The following is a 16173-nucleotide window of genomic DNA, read 5'->3' on the forward strand; positions in this document are numbered from 1 at the left end:
TGTCATGGTCTTCCACAGAATGTCAGCTACATTCTTGAAAATATGCATTGGGTCAAGCAAATGGTTTATAAGGAGATCACCCCAATAGGGGAGTTGGTGAAAGATAGAGAGCCTCTTCATCCCAGGACATGCCAAGTTGCCACATTCCTCCCATTTGATCTTCCAATCGCTTGCCTTCAATGCACTTGGAGGAGGTCTTCCTAGATTACCATCCCGCAATTCATGATTTTCTGGAAGATACCTAACATGTCCTTGGTAGACATTCTTTCGTAATGCTTTTGAGTATCTTGAATCAAGTCGAGGACCACATACAGGACATGCATTGTAACCCGATATGGACAAACCTGAGCATTCTCCATAGCCAGGCCAATCATGCATTGTCCACATGAGAATACCTTGAACAGTTGTAAGTCTTTGGCCACTCTGCTGCTTTGACATGTCCTTCACTTCAATTCCGTTCCACAAGGTGCGTAACTCATCAATAAGTGGTGCCAAATATACATCCATGTTCTTCACCTTGTACTTTCCTGGAACTATTAATGAGAGCAACAGATGACCTTTCTTTATTGCTAACCATGGCGGAAGATTATAATTCACAAGGCAAATAGGCCATGTGCTCCATGAAGAGCTCCTTAAACCAAAAGGGTTTACACCATCCATTGCTAGGCCAAGACGGAGGTTTCGAGGTTCTTCCTTAAAAGCCGGCCATTTCTCTTCAATGTGTCTCCATGCGGGTGAGTCAGTAGGCACACGCATCACTTCATCTGTGGATCGAGTTGTGGCATGCCATGTCATCAAGCTTGCTATTGATTTGCACCTGAACATGCTTTTTATCCTTGGGATGATTGGAAAGTGCCTGAGAACCTTTACCGGGATAGCTTCCCCCTGAACATCTTCTCTATATCTGTTAGAGCCACAATGGGGACATTCTTGCAAATGCTCATATTCATGGCGGAAGAGGCAACAATCATTGCGACAAGCATGAATATTATTGTAATCCATGCCTATGGATTTCAATAACTTCTTCGCATCTGCACGAGATGGAGGCATCTCGTTGCCAGGGGGCAATATCTGATCTTTCAAAAGCCTGCAAGTATGGCAATATCTGATCGTTACTATTAAGATTTTCTCAAATACAAGTTGATAATTTATCATTTCAACAGTAGGTGCAATCTCCAAAAAAAGACCTTACTTGAATAGTTCAGTGACACTTGTATTAGACCATCCAAAAATTGACTGCAAATTTAGCATCGTAAGAGATGCACGCAATACAGATATGTTGGCACCATTGTATAATGGAAGGCGTGCAAGTTTACGCATGGCCTCTTCCTCTGGTTCATAATTTGACCGTTGAGAATGTCGTGGTTGATGATCTTCATGTTCATGCTCCTCGAAGAGAGCTTCTTGTTGCTCGATGAAGGCATCCAACATTTCTTCCATTGGACCTTCTTCCATTTCCTGACCTTCTTCCATTCCCTCGGGTGCTGCTAATTGAGCTCCATCTGTCACTCCCTCCTGCGATATCCTCATCCTTTGTTGGGGACGAGAATTCACAGGCGCAATGTTATCAAGATGCGGCTGCACACTTGCTTGGTTGTACGATTGAAACCGTAAATTTTGCAAGCGCGCCATTGGAAATATGCCAGCGTCATGAACATGCTCGTTGCAAATCCTTCGTTTTCGAAAGATTTGGTACTTACATCGCATGCATGGACACGCTATTCTCTCTTCAAGATTGAGAGGCTCCATCTAGCAGGATAACATGTATATGCAGCTCATTAAACACAAATCAGCTTATCTCCTCTCCATACAAAATTAAATAGAATTTGAACAAGGATGGAGAGAGAAGCTATCTCTATTCATAAATAGCTGTTTATAAAGGCCTTATGCAATAATCTAAATGCATAGTATAAGTATAAGCTTGCATAATAAGGCTGCAAGACTTATGCATAAGCTCTATGCATAAGCCTTATGCATAAGTCTTATGCATAAGCCATATGCATAAGCTCTATGCATAAGCCATATGCATAAGTCTTATGCACACGCTCTATGCATAAGTCTTATGCATAAGCCATATGCACACGCTCTATGCACAAGTCTTATGCATAAGCCATAAGCTCTATGCATAAACCCTAAACCCTCATTCAAGATGCCTTGCATCCATATTACCTTCCATGTCCTCATCACCAATGATCATTTCTTGCACAACATCCCCACCCTTGCTGCGTGGTCTTCCCTTCGGCATAGTGAAGAAATGCAAGATGTTGGTAGAATGCCCAAATGATGTCGGAATTGGACAAAAGAAGGTTCTATGGGTAGGTAATGGTGTCTACTATCCTCCCAAATGAACACAGTAAGAATTAGGTATGGGCAAGTACTCTCTGTTTTAGGGTTTGTGCAGGACAGCTGAAAGTAGTAATTTGGCTCTAAAACGCAAAATATATGTCGGAATTAGGATTTTGACGGCTCTATAGAAAGCTAACGGAAGATAGAACCTACCCCTAAAAGCATTTTGATTCAGTCAAAGTGGAAGTATATTCTGTTTGACTTTGACCAGAAAGTCAACATGACTACTTTGACCGAGATTGTGATATCCGATTAAGGGGTTCTATGGCTCATTTGAAAACTCTCAAGGAGTAGAATAGAGTCGTGTAATCACTCGGACCTAATCCCAAAAACCCTAGGACTAAATTAGGGTTTTGTAAATTCCGCCAGAGTCTCCTTTGTAATTGGAACCAAATCTCAAATGAAAATGCAACTTCTCAAATCACAATGCAATACTCTTTGTATCCCACAATGTCATGAAAGATCATATGCACTCTTTGTCCATCAGAGCATTTGCAATATCCACACAATATGACGGAAAAGGGGCCCCATTGCCCAAATGCATCCACAAAGTCGATGGTGAGGATTGTTGAGGACGCGCGTTGAAGCTTGCCGATCTCCTGGCCAAGCTCTTCTCACCCCTTCACCGAGTTTTCCTCCAAGGTGAAGGTTGAGGCCATTTCTTCACACCGGTGTACCTAATCCCCCTTTGTACCGCTTTACCAAGCAATGACGGCACAAAGAGTTCAAGCCATTCTCCCCTTGGCCTCTCCAACCAATGCCAAGGTACCCTCACACATTGCTAGATTCTATAGAAACTTGAAGTGGTGGCAATGGTGAGTGTAGGTACAAAATGATGTGGATAATATCAAATGATAGAACAAGTTTGTTGGCTTACAAGTATTGAGCATGACTCATGCCCTTTTACAATTTAGAACTCATCAATAAAGCATGGACTCATGCCTCAATCCATCATCCAAAAGCTCCAACACAAACCAACAATTCACAATGCCCTCACCATGGCATTTGCATAAGCATTTGTTAACCACAATCAAGGCATTTGCAATTGCATTCCAACAATCCCTTTCACATAAGCCTTATGCACACGCTCTATGCAATTACGCTCTATGCATAAGCCTTATGCACACGCTCTATGCATAAGCCATATGCACACGCTCTATGCATAAGCCTTATGCATAAGCTCTATGCATAAGCCATATGCATAAGTCTTATGCATAAGCCATATGCATAAGTCTTATGCGTACGCTCTATGCATAAGCCATATGCATAAGTCTTATGCATACGCTCTATGCATAAGTCTTATGCATACGCTCTATGCAAGACTTATGCATAAGCTCTATGCATAAGCTCTATGCTATATGCCTTATGCACTATGCTAACCCTTAATCCCATCACCCAATGGTGTAATAAACATGATCTTGTTTTACATGGATAATAGATCTTACCTTGATAACATATGTAAACTCTATGAATAAAGAGAATACCTTATGCATAGAAAAACAGAGCATAAGACTTATATGTTATATGTATAAGAGAGTAAAAACATTCAAAAAGCTTTCAACAAGAAGGCTACGCAAGCTCTATGTACAATGTCCATGCAAGCTTTCAAGAAACCTATGCATAGAGATTTTATAAGCTTGTAAGAAACCCATGCATAGAGATTTTATAAGCTTGCAAACTCTATGCATAAAGCCTATGCATAGAGCTTATGCATAGAGATTTCACAAGCTCACAAGCTCTATGAATAGAGCTTATGCATAACGTTTGCAAGAAGGCTATGCATAGAGATTGCAAGCTTATTATAGGTTTTATGCATAGATATTAAATTAATCCTATGTGTAAGCTTACAAGAACCCAAAACTAACCCTAAACCATAAAACAGGGATGCAATAATTCATAGAAAATAGCATAAACAAGAAAAATCGAAAGAGGATCTACCTCTTTTTTGCAAAGTTGAAGGAGAGGATTGGTGAAAGATTGGTGAGGTGAAAGAGCTGCAAAACAAAATATTAAACAAACTAATTAGTAAATTAAACACAAGAAAAAGAACTAATACAAAACCCTAAAATCTCTATGCATGCATTAGGAGATCTATGCATACATAGAGAGCTCTCAACATGCATAGAGAGCCAAAAAAACACAAAACCCTAAACGTCCTAATTCTTAAATTAAAAAGTAAAAGCAATTGCAAGAACATATTAGGAGAAGGAGAAGAGGAGAAAAGAAGAAAGAAGGAGAAAAGAGGAGAGAGGAAAAAAGAGGAGAGAGAGAGAAAGAGAAGAGGGAGAGAAAGAGACCTTCTTGGCTTGTTCTTGCGCTTCCTCTGCGAAAAAACCAGAAAATAGGCTCTCGGCTGTGAAAAACTTACGAGCGTCGGTATATGCTACGGAATATGCGTCGGAATATACGTCGGTATATACTACGGAATGTGCGCCGGTATAAACGTCGGAATGTGCGTCGGTATAGGCGTCGGTATAAGCGACGGGACACGAAAATTTAAAAAAACCCCGCCATGCTTGTCTTCTCCAACATTACGACAGACATACCGACGTTCGACATTTGCGTCGGTATTTTAGCGTCGGTATGCCCTCAAGCTCTTGTAGTGCTACAAGCTCTTGAGGCACGATCCAACCGTAGCAATGCTTTTGTTTTATGCTTTCATGCTTTTTTTGTTCTATGTTTCACCACGAGGCATTTGGACTCCAAAAGGACCCTCTAAGGATTCCTGATTATAAGGGATTAAAGCTAACAATGTAGAGGCTTAAGGGGACAAGGCCAATGATAACCCCTATTTATAGACTTTTCATCCCTTCTACTTGCCTAGACTTTACCTTATTTTAGGACCTAAAACTAAATATCCCCAATCGTTACCCTCTCTCCCCCTACTTTTCAATATACAAACATTCCTCCCTCTTTACTTTTTTGATTTTTAAACATTCATTTAATAGAGATCTCGAAAAATCTAACTATTAAAAATAAAGTTTGACTATGTGGTCACATTGTCTCACAATTATATATCCTTGGGTCATTCACTTAATAAAAATATATAATTTTTGTTATAAATACTACAACACGTTAGGGGCATAGCAATGTTTACTAGCAGTGCCCCAGCAACGTTTATTTTATCGAGATGTCGAGGATTTCAAGCGTTGACCCGCGCAAAATATCGCTGCTCAGCAACACCTATAGTAGTGAAAATTTGCTGCAATTTCACTATTGAGCAGCAAGTATAGCAGTGAAATTTTGCTGCTATATTATACTTTTACTGTTGACTAGTAAAAATAGCAGTAAAATTTGCTAATCTCATTGCATAAAATTCCAAAGAGTTGTTGAGTGCTGAATTTAAGTTATACGTGTCACACACACAAAAAAAAATGACTATAGTCTTAAAAAAACATCCTTCAAGCCATGTTTCGAGTTTTAAAAAAAAAAGAAAGTTGAAATTTTTTGAGAAAGGAAATAATGTCAAGATCATGAGTCTATCCCATCTTCTAATAAATCCATATATGTTGAGAAAGGAAATAATGTCAAGATCATGAGTCCATCTTTCAATAAATCCATATATGTAGCTTCATCAATGTTTATATCTAATGGAAGCCTAATGAAAAGATGGGGTTCCATATCAATATCACTATCATTATCCAATGAAGCATTTTCATGATTGATAGGTGACTCATCATCTTCTTCTTCGGATTCATGATCCTCATGCTCTTGATCGGCCTTCTCCAAAATGTTTTCTTAATCATCTTCTTCCAATGAGCCGATTTGAGGTAGTACTTACACCTCATCAAGAGATTCGACCTCCACATCTTGATCTTAAAAGATATGTTTTGAATGAGGGGAAACTTGTAAAACATACCACTACTTTATACTTGGGGGGGGGGGAGGGGGGGTTTCACTATATGTAAAATCTCTATATCACGTGTATTCAAGGTCTAAGTTTAAAACCCCTTATCCTATAAATGTTTTAGGAATAAAAGACACCCTTTTTTTATTCAATTTATAAATACTCCTTTTAAATGGTACCCTTCTGTATGTAAAAAATACGTAAAAAAGGGATTTAAAAAACCCCTTCTGTTGAACTCACATGCTACGCTTACATATTTATGAGTGACCCCCCCGAGACTTTGGATGAATTCAATTGGCATGAAACACAATCTAATATCACAAAGCAAAGGGGTTACTGATCTTTTATTATACTACATCAATATTTATCAATGGGATTGGTTGGGTTACTAACTTGTTGATAGTGTTGAGGTAATACGAAAGTATCTTTCTCATCATTCCAAAAATTGGTGGAATTAATTTGAAAGAACCCATTTTGATGTTTCCTCGATGTTTCTTCACAGTTTCTTGAGCACCTCTATATATCACCTTGAACCATTTGACATTAAAGATGAATAGATTAAATGCTCTAAACCCAACCTCAAGAATATCTTGAATAGTTCCACAATACTCAAGATTATCCTCTATGACATTGGTATCATGTCTACTAGCTCGACTTTCTTGCTCAAAAGTTGCCATCACACCACAATCAAATGTGTTTCTTTTAGAATCCACACGCTTTAGTGTGCCAAAGTTCCTTCTCTCTCACCATATTTCACTTTATAGATTGTACTAACATTAAACAAAAGCATGGCATTTAGTATAGTGCATTAAACAAGGTATATAATGATTGAAGCATGAGAGAGAGAGAGAGGAAGAATGTACTTACTTGATGGTCACATTCTCTTGCATACTCATGCTCTTCTCTTGTGATCATCTATCCATTTTGTGATGCCAAATATATTTCCATATGAAGCCATTCTATATTGATCACATTTGGTAGAGGTTCCAAGCCGGGCAAGAATGGCAAGCACCTATTTGCTCTTCTGAAAGCTCTTCTCTCATTCTTTTGTCTATTGATTTCATCCTTGTATCTCCCAATCCACTTCTCCATGATGAGACTATTTAGAATGCAGAATGTATTCACCTTGTAGCATAGTGCTTCATCCAGTCTTTGTTGCCTTCCTTTTTCTTGTGGCACATTAGTGATTAGTCGGTCATCCTCCTCATTGCTCCACAATCGTGGCATGGAAGGATGAGATATACACAAGATACTCTTGCATCAATCATCCCTCTGCCATGCTTGCTTTTGGCCTTGCTCTTTGTCTCACAAATTCCTTTAAGGTTTTCATGAACCTTTCAAGGAAAAACATCCATAGAACATGAATAATACCACAAAGCGCCAGTTCATCAACTAAATGCACCACAAGATGCAATTATCTAGTGAGAATTGTTCTAGGAAATTTTTCCTCGATCATACACACTGCCTCAATAACATTGAGACGAGCCATCTCAATGGATGTAGAATCTATCTCCTTTAAGGATATCTACCTACATACACAGCAATCATGTGAACTATTTACCAATACATAACTTGTGAGCACATGACAATTTCAACAAATATGCAATATAACTTAGCTAGTGAATTGAGGAGACGATTCTTACCTCAGCAAGTTTCCCATTTTATGAATAGCCTACACTCAACTATAGCATTTGAAAGAATAAAATATGCATAGAAAAAAAATGGAAGTTAGTATATGTGCCTACCATAAAGAGAAAATGAATAAGAAAATATTTATATACCTGTAATATCTTTGTGCCAATCATGTTTCTTGAGGCCATATAATTGTACCGCTCCTTTCTTTTTGGTCTTTGTGAAGGCACCCTTCAACAATGAATGCATTACTCCCATTGGTGTACGAAAAGAGGAAATCACACTTTTCACCTTATTGTGCTCCTTGGTTAATACCCATGGTGCCTTTGGTAGGACCACGTTACCACTCTCACTTTCAACAATTGGTCATACACTTTGAAGTTGTCCAATGTTTTGTAATTTATCCCTTGCACCCTTTGTATCTCTTTTACCAATTAAATGGTCCCAAATATTTGTTCACACATTCTTGAAGATATGCATGGGATCTATGAAATGATTGATCTTCATGTCACACCAATATGGAATTAAAAAGAAGATTAAGTGTATAGAAATCCCATTGGTGGGTGGTGTATTGGGGGTGCTTCTAAATGTCTCAAACCAATCTCTACCTCTCATCACAAGTGGTGTATTGGGGGTTCTTCTCCATGTCTCAAACCAATCTCTACCTCTCATCACAAGTGGTGAGACATCATGTGGCACATCCTTGGGATGTGAAAGAGGGAGAAATCTATGATTTTTGTCATACACCACCTTCTAAAGTGTACAGGGTCTTTCCGAAACAAGTGATGATCCACAAATCGGACATTCATGATGTTGGGAGGCTGCCAAACCTATTTTAAAATTGAGATGACTAAGAGGTAGAGATATAAACTTAAAGTTTGATGTTTAAAGCTTAAAGTTCTCCGGTTCAAGTATGTATCTAAGCGCTCCGTCTAATACACATATTATAATGTTTCCTTCTCTAACTTTCTCATGTTTTCTCTATGGTTTTTTCATTTAAATACTATTTAGAATAGTTATTCTTTTTGCATAATCTTCTCTAATTTTCTCTATGTTCTCCCACAAACACACACACACTCACACACACACATAAACACACACACACACACAAACACACACACACACATACACCCACACACACACACACACACACACACACACACACACAAACATATATATTAACATTAATTTGATGACTAATTGAAGAATTTTTCATTTTGCAACCTCATGATGATTTTAAAAGTTAATAGCGTTTCATGCCAATTTGCCTACTATTGATACACCTACTTCTTGTTATTGGGACTTGAGACAATCACTTTTGGGCGGCCAATCATAGCTGCAATCGACATTAGAATTAATCTCTTTAGGATTATTTGGCACTTTTTAGCTCCCACTTTCCATTTACTCATGTTTAAACTCTACACTTTGTTTTTACACTCTCGTACCAATAATTTTTACTTAACCTATGCTTTATTGTATTAACATTATCACTATTTAAATAACCTTGATAGAAGGAGTAAAAGTTTCTTTTCTAGCACATTGATTAGTGGTGGATGATCAATACTCTTTTCTAGCCATAGGGTTGGCTACATTCTTTTAACTCAATTAAACGTGACAACAATAATAAGCGGATGAGTAACGCTTGGATACCTGTCACCCATATAGTGTATTGGAGATCCTAACTTTGTATATTGTTTGGTTGACACGTATAGTTGCTCATCCCTCGGATAATGCGGTTAAAGATGTTACTCTAGCTAGAGATGTGATCATGATCAATTGTAAATAAACATATTAATACTTATTAGTAATATTTGCTTTAATTTACCATTTCTTTTCTGATTTTATTGTATGGTTCTCTTATGATGGGATATTGAAATCTAAACACACACACACACACACACACACACACACACACACACACACAGAGTAAACTCCATAGACTAATGTTTATTTCTCATTTTTACAATGTGTACTTGGTTTATTAAATTTTATTTTATATTACAAATGATATCATAATATTTTTTGGTAATGATCAGCTAGGGGATAAACTCTTATGTAAGAAGTAAATTAATTTTAAGAAAAAGAAAAATTCAACTTAAAAAGTGTGCCCATTGATGAATATATAGTGGAAGAGACACAAGTTTACAAAAAAATGAATGGGTTATCCATCACAATACATGTATTTGTGTCAACTTGATCAAATCCTCAAGATTATCTCACTTTGGACACTATAATAGTACCATGTTATGAAACATAATTAATTGTTGACTGGCTCATGGCTTTGGAGTGTATCCTTGTTGCTTCTAAAATAATGTGCCCTAGTGCAATTACACAATCCTAGTGCACTAGGTGACTCATTAAATGGGGGCCATATGTTCCACTCATGGTAGCTAGAATTTGTGGATTGAACCCACCTCTTAGAAATTAAATTGGAAGTAGAGTGAATATTGGTAAGGTTGGAAGCCATAAAATAAAAGGGACACATAGATTAGAGGTGCACAATTGGATATGCACAGTTGGATAAGATTTGGTAGTTCTTAATAGTTGGAAACTCCCCGCCAAGTAGTAGGTCATTTACTAACGTTAAGATTTCTTTCGTACATGCTCCACATTAGGACTAGTAGTGTTTGTTTTTGGGAGGACCCCTAATGGAATCTATAGTATATGGATGTGACCCTCCCCTCTTTTCAAGCCCCTTTCCCCATACCTCCTCTTCTTTAGGATAATTCTCAAATATAGAACACATGTATTTGTGTGAAGGTTAAATCCTCAAGATTATCTCACTTTGGACACTATAATAGTACCATGTTATGAGAGAAATAATTAATTGTTAAGTGGCTCATGGCTTTCGAGTGCACCCTTACTTGTTAACTCCTGTGGAGGTATTTTTAGTTTGGGGTTTTCCAGTTATGGAGATAACAAAAATATAATTATAAATTTCCTTTGAATTGCTTTTTGTGTAAGGGTTTCCAATTGTTTATCTATATATGGTGTTACAATTTTATGGTATACTTAGTTTAAAATTGTTGCAATAGAGAAAGAACCTCTCTCTCTCTCTCTCTCTCTCTCTCTCTCTCTCTCTCTCTCTCTCACATGCACTGGCTCATTTGAATGCATAAACAAGGGGTGATGTAATATGTCGACCCCCAGGAAATCTAGTTTTTTTGCTCATAAAAAGTCTATATTAAAGGGCTTGAAGGGAAATTTAAAGCTCATATTCATTCCAGCCTGATGATTCCCATACGTGATAATGCAATTAGAACTTCTTCGAGGTAAACCTAATATATATCCACAAATGAAGTAGCAAACGATCAACACATGGGGAGACCTAGATAAGGCTAGTCGATGTAGCCATTACATCACCAATCTAAAAGGATGACCCATTCTCGACGCTGTCATGGGACCATTTTATCTTCTTGAAGAAATAATTAAAAACTCATAAATTATATCAAAATCAAAACAAAGACTTGAATTAAATTGAAAACTCAAATCACATAGCATTACATAAAGTAAGGGAGAAAGAATAACATCACCATCAAGACAAGATTGGGTGCAATCTCTCCCCCCATGCCGTGTAGCTCCACTTCCACGACATGAGTATTTAGAGAATTATATTTCATAAAATTAGCCCAAGGAGCTAACAATAGATGAGCGTACAAATTGGGCTTTCTTTTTCCACTTTTGGGGTATTGCTTTACACATTTTTAACCATATGAAGTCTCCTAAGGTTTGTACAAATAAAAACCTTTGCCCAAATAAAATTACTAGTGGGCCTTGTTACATAAAATGACTATCTGAACATTTACACCTATACATTAATCTTGTGCCCACTTGCATATTCAATTAAACTGAATCTTGAAAAAATTAAATTAAACATATTTTTGTAAGATCATTAATTCATCAAAATAGGATAAAATATATACCTGTAATAGTACTCCCGTTGGAGGAAGCAATTGTCCTCAATTGTGTAAAAGAAAATGCTACAACAACCAAAATAATCTAGTGCGACACCAAAATTGGTGATGCTCGCACCATCATCAAATCACAAATAATAAAAAATAATATGATATAGACAAGATCCCTTATGTCTGACACACACACATTGCTCATCACCTATTTCTGTAAACATATCCCAATTAATTGTCCAGTGTACAATTAATCCCAATATGATACATTGATAGGCACAAACACAACATAATTTGTGGAATTCTCATTTATTAGCAATTTATTCTTGAAGCGCTAAGATTTGTTCTTGAACCATGGGTGGAATGGGTAAAGCAGTCATCGCACTAAATTAAGACAGAGAGTTTTAGCTTATAAACTTGTCACGAATTAATGGGTTCACTTTTGTCTCTAAAAGATCTGAGAGTTCTGAATTTCTTGTTGAATTTTTGTCTTTTATGAGGAGTGATGAGGATAAAAATTTTAAAGCTTTTTAGCAAAAACTTGCTCTAAAAGGAGCTATGGGGTTTCTCTCTTCTCTAAGAGAAATGATGAAGTTTCTCTCTTGAGTTTTTGGGTTTTCTCTCTTCAAATTTTTGGTTACAAAAAAAATTTGCACCCACAGGAGAGAGAGATAGATGGTAATGGAATAAAGTGTGTGTAAGTAGTATATTAGCATGATTCATAGAACTATCTAGAGGATAAGCTACTAAGCATTCTCTATATAGAGATACAATGGATTCACTATATAATTTCCTAGATATAAATAAGGATATCTAGGAAAAGTGCAAACTAGGAAAAATATAACAGTTTCCTAGATAGACTACCTAGCAAATACAATACATGGATTTCTCTACATAGATAAATTTACATATATAGGAAAATTTTTCCTATGTAAGCAAATTTTTCTATATAGAGAAAATCATCCTACATAGGAGATTTTTTCCTTTGTAGGAAAATTTTTTATATAGGAAATTTTTACTGTATAGATAAATTTTCCTATATAGAAAAATCCATGCATTGTATTTCCTAGTTAGCTATCTAGGAAAGTGTTTCATTTTCTCTAGTTTGCACTTTTCCTAGATATGCTCATTTATATCTAGGAAATTTTATAGTGAATGGTTTTTTTTTTACTATATAGAGAATGAGCAAAAGTGCCTTGTGTCCTTTCAAAGACATCAATAGCAATTATTCTAGTAGAGGATTAACCCAACAAACACAAGATTTGACCAAACATTGAATGCTTAATCTCTATTTTACTAAAGTCACCCTGCAGATTTGATGGAGAGCTTGGATCTCACTGCTGCAGACTTGATGAAATCAAAAACTGTCTTCACTAGCTTGTAGAGCACCCTCTTGAAAACCCCTAGGGCCAAGAGGAATTAGAGCAATGTCTTCTGTGTAAGTGTAGATCTGTAGTTCTCTTCAAAAAACTAGCGCTGGTGAATTTGCAAAAATTGGTAGCTCCAGGAAGCGGTTTGGCGAGTTGCATTGATGGGCTGGAGCTAATGGGCTGGAGCATAGGGCTTGTGGCTATGTGTGGTTAAAGGCTTGAAGGCTATTGTTAAGCCTGGAGGGAGATCAAGCCCCTCCACCAGCTGGGGGTACAGAAGCTCTTTGAAGAAAGAGGTTAAAAAAACTCGATTATCTACTAATCCTAATTATCTAGGTAATTAGCAAGATAATGGGCTCATAAATTTGATGGATTCTAAGCTAGGCTCTGACACCATGTTAAATTTGTAGCAATGTGATGAGCTATGGTGGATCAAATGCTAGAATCAACATCATTAGAAAAGAGATTAGATGATGATTAAGACGTGATTTAGTGAGTAATTAACTGATAGCTAAATGTAGGCATGGATAATCAAAAACCAACAAATTCTCATTAGGCCAATGCCTCAATTTATAGAGTTTACATCCAAGCATCTAATCCCATTGATCTCTCCTTGATTCACTCCACCTCTTTTGCTTGATTCTCTCCACCTCTTCCCAGAATATCTCCACACCTCCTAAATCTTCTAATGCTACCCTTTATTCTCTCCAAGTAAATACTTATCACCTTTTCACGACTTCTCACTCATTTATAGATTCTCTTTTATAGCATCTTGCTAAGGGCTTGTTCCTGCACACACCCTATTCATCTTGCTAAGGGCTTGTTTCCGCACACACCCTATTCACTTGTATATTTCAACATTGTACTCTTTACCCCAGCCATTCAATGTAATGGCTACCAAGTCATCATCATCCCTAGAAGCACCAATAGATGCTAGTGCATTAGTGCATTCTTTGATCTCTTGCACATAATCATTTACACTTCTATTGCTTCACATTACGCCATGAATCTTCTGCTTCAATTGCATCTTCTTTGGCGTTGTACTCGTATCATACAACTTTACCAAAGTATTCCATGCATCCTTGGGATTTTGTGTGTCCTGTATATGGCATAACATGTTTGTAACACATATCGAGAAAAAGTAATGCAACACTTTGAAGACTCTCTCTGTCCAATTTCGATGTGCTGTAAGCTGGGCAGGTGTTGCATTCATTTGGGAAACCCTTGGATCTGCCTCATCACCTATCACCAAGTTCCATAGGCCTTTGCCTTTGAGAAAATTTATCATACGTTACTTCCAAATGTGGAAGTTGTGCCTGTCAAGCTTCTCACCAACAATTTTATCAGGATTGTCTCTCATTTTGTTTACCACGATGTTCACTGAGGATTTCCAATAATCAACTCAGACATGCACATACACACATAAACCTCGGCATCAATGTTGTCCACATAGCCTAAAATTTTTATGTGGTAAGATAACTTCTTGGACTTTAAAACACTATTCACAAATGTTTAAAACAACATGGTGCCACTCACAAATTCTGAGAAATGCATCCAAAATAGTGCTCCACTTTGCAGAAACCTTTAATTTGCTTGTATTATCCATACAAGATGATCCACATAGCATTTGAGCTCAACTATATGCAAACAGTCCACTTTGCCTTGTTGTGATGGGTTTTTTCGAGCCTTCCAATCTTCCAAAACATTGAAAAATGATCAAATCAAGTGTGGATGATATGCATTAACATCCATACATCCTCCATGTAGCATATAAACATCATTCGAGGTCATTTCATGCCAAACACATGCCAATTGTTGTATTTTGTTTTGATAAAAACCTATAAACAAAAATTTACAATCATTAATCCCATTCTAATCACTTCAAATGAGATCCAAATTCAAGGCCTAGGCATTCATTATCTCCATATGATGTTGCTCCACCTCCGTGTAAGATTAATTAATTCAATTTCGTGAGTAGTGAGTGAGTAATTGACAAATTGGTAAGCTCTATTTTGCTAATTACAAGCTTAATCCTTTGTTAATCTGCTTCAATCTTGTTGTTTCTCACAAATAAACTCCCAGAAGGCTTCTCCAAGCTCACATGCACACAACTGCTAAGCTTCATATGCATCCAACCACATTATATACCTTTGGGAGGCATCAAACAAGTGCAAAATGGTTAAAATCTGCTCCTAGAGCCTGTATTTCCAGTGCCGCCTGCTCCTATGGGGGTTTGGAAAGTTTGTAATCACCAATGAGCTCATATATGGCTTTGAAATGGTCCTAGGTATGCTCCCCATACATCAATGCCTGCAATTTACACACAAATGGGCTCCAATGGCTTCGATTTTGAGCATGTATCCTCTGTTTTTGTGAGGCTTCCAAAACAGTGATTTGGCTTCAAATCGATGGTTGTGCTTGCTCCCGAGTTTCTATTACATATCACAATGCCACATACATGTGTCCTTCACCTAATACATACTTTTGCCTCTTTCCTATCAAGCTCTCAAGCTTCCATTAAATCTTGCAAAAAACCAGAATTTTCACTTGTTGCTTTGGGCAACTCAAATCCTATTGTGCTTGTGTCAAAGTACCGCTGAAGGGTGTTTAGCTTTGCTTACCCGTGGTCCTTAGCTTTCAGATCTGTTGAGTAGGGGTGTGGTCCCAGCTTCTCTTTGCTCCAAGCTCCAAGCTACAATGGATAGCTCAACATAGAAATTTTCCCTCTTCTTTACTCACTCACAAAACCCTAATAGAGAGCACCAGTCTCTGATACCATGATAAAAGACTGATAAAGAGAGAGCACACACACAAGAGAGAAAACCCTAATCCATTAGTGTAACCTTAACCAAGGAGGGAAGCCATATCCACTCTCACACAATGCATAATAGAAAAGAACTACACACCACACACTAAATGTGTTGTGTACACACACCAAATAACCCTATCTAATGTCCACAGACTATGGCCAGCTAGATGCGGCCATTTATTATCACACACATGCTGCTATCTACCATGTCAGCACATATCATGCCTAGCTCTAGCTATCATCGAGCTTGTAATCTCAACAAAA

The sequence above is a fragment of the Cibotium barometz genome, chromosome 38, assembly GCF_041138505.1.
Source record: "Cibotium barometz isolate CiBa-2024 chromosome 38, ASM4113850v1, whole genome shotgun sequence".
Classification (NCBI taxonomy): Eukaryota; Viridiplantae; Streptophyta; class Polypodiopsida; order Cyatheales; family Cibotiaceae; genus Cibotium; species Cibotium barometz.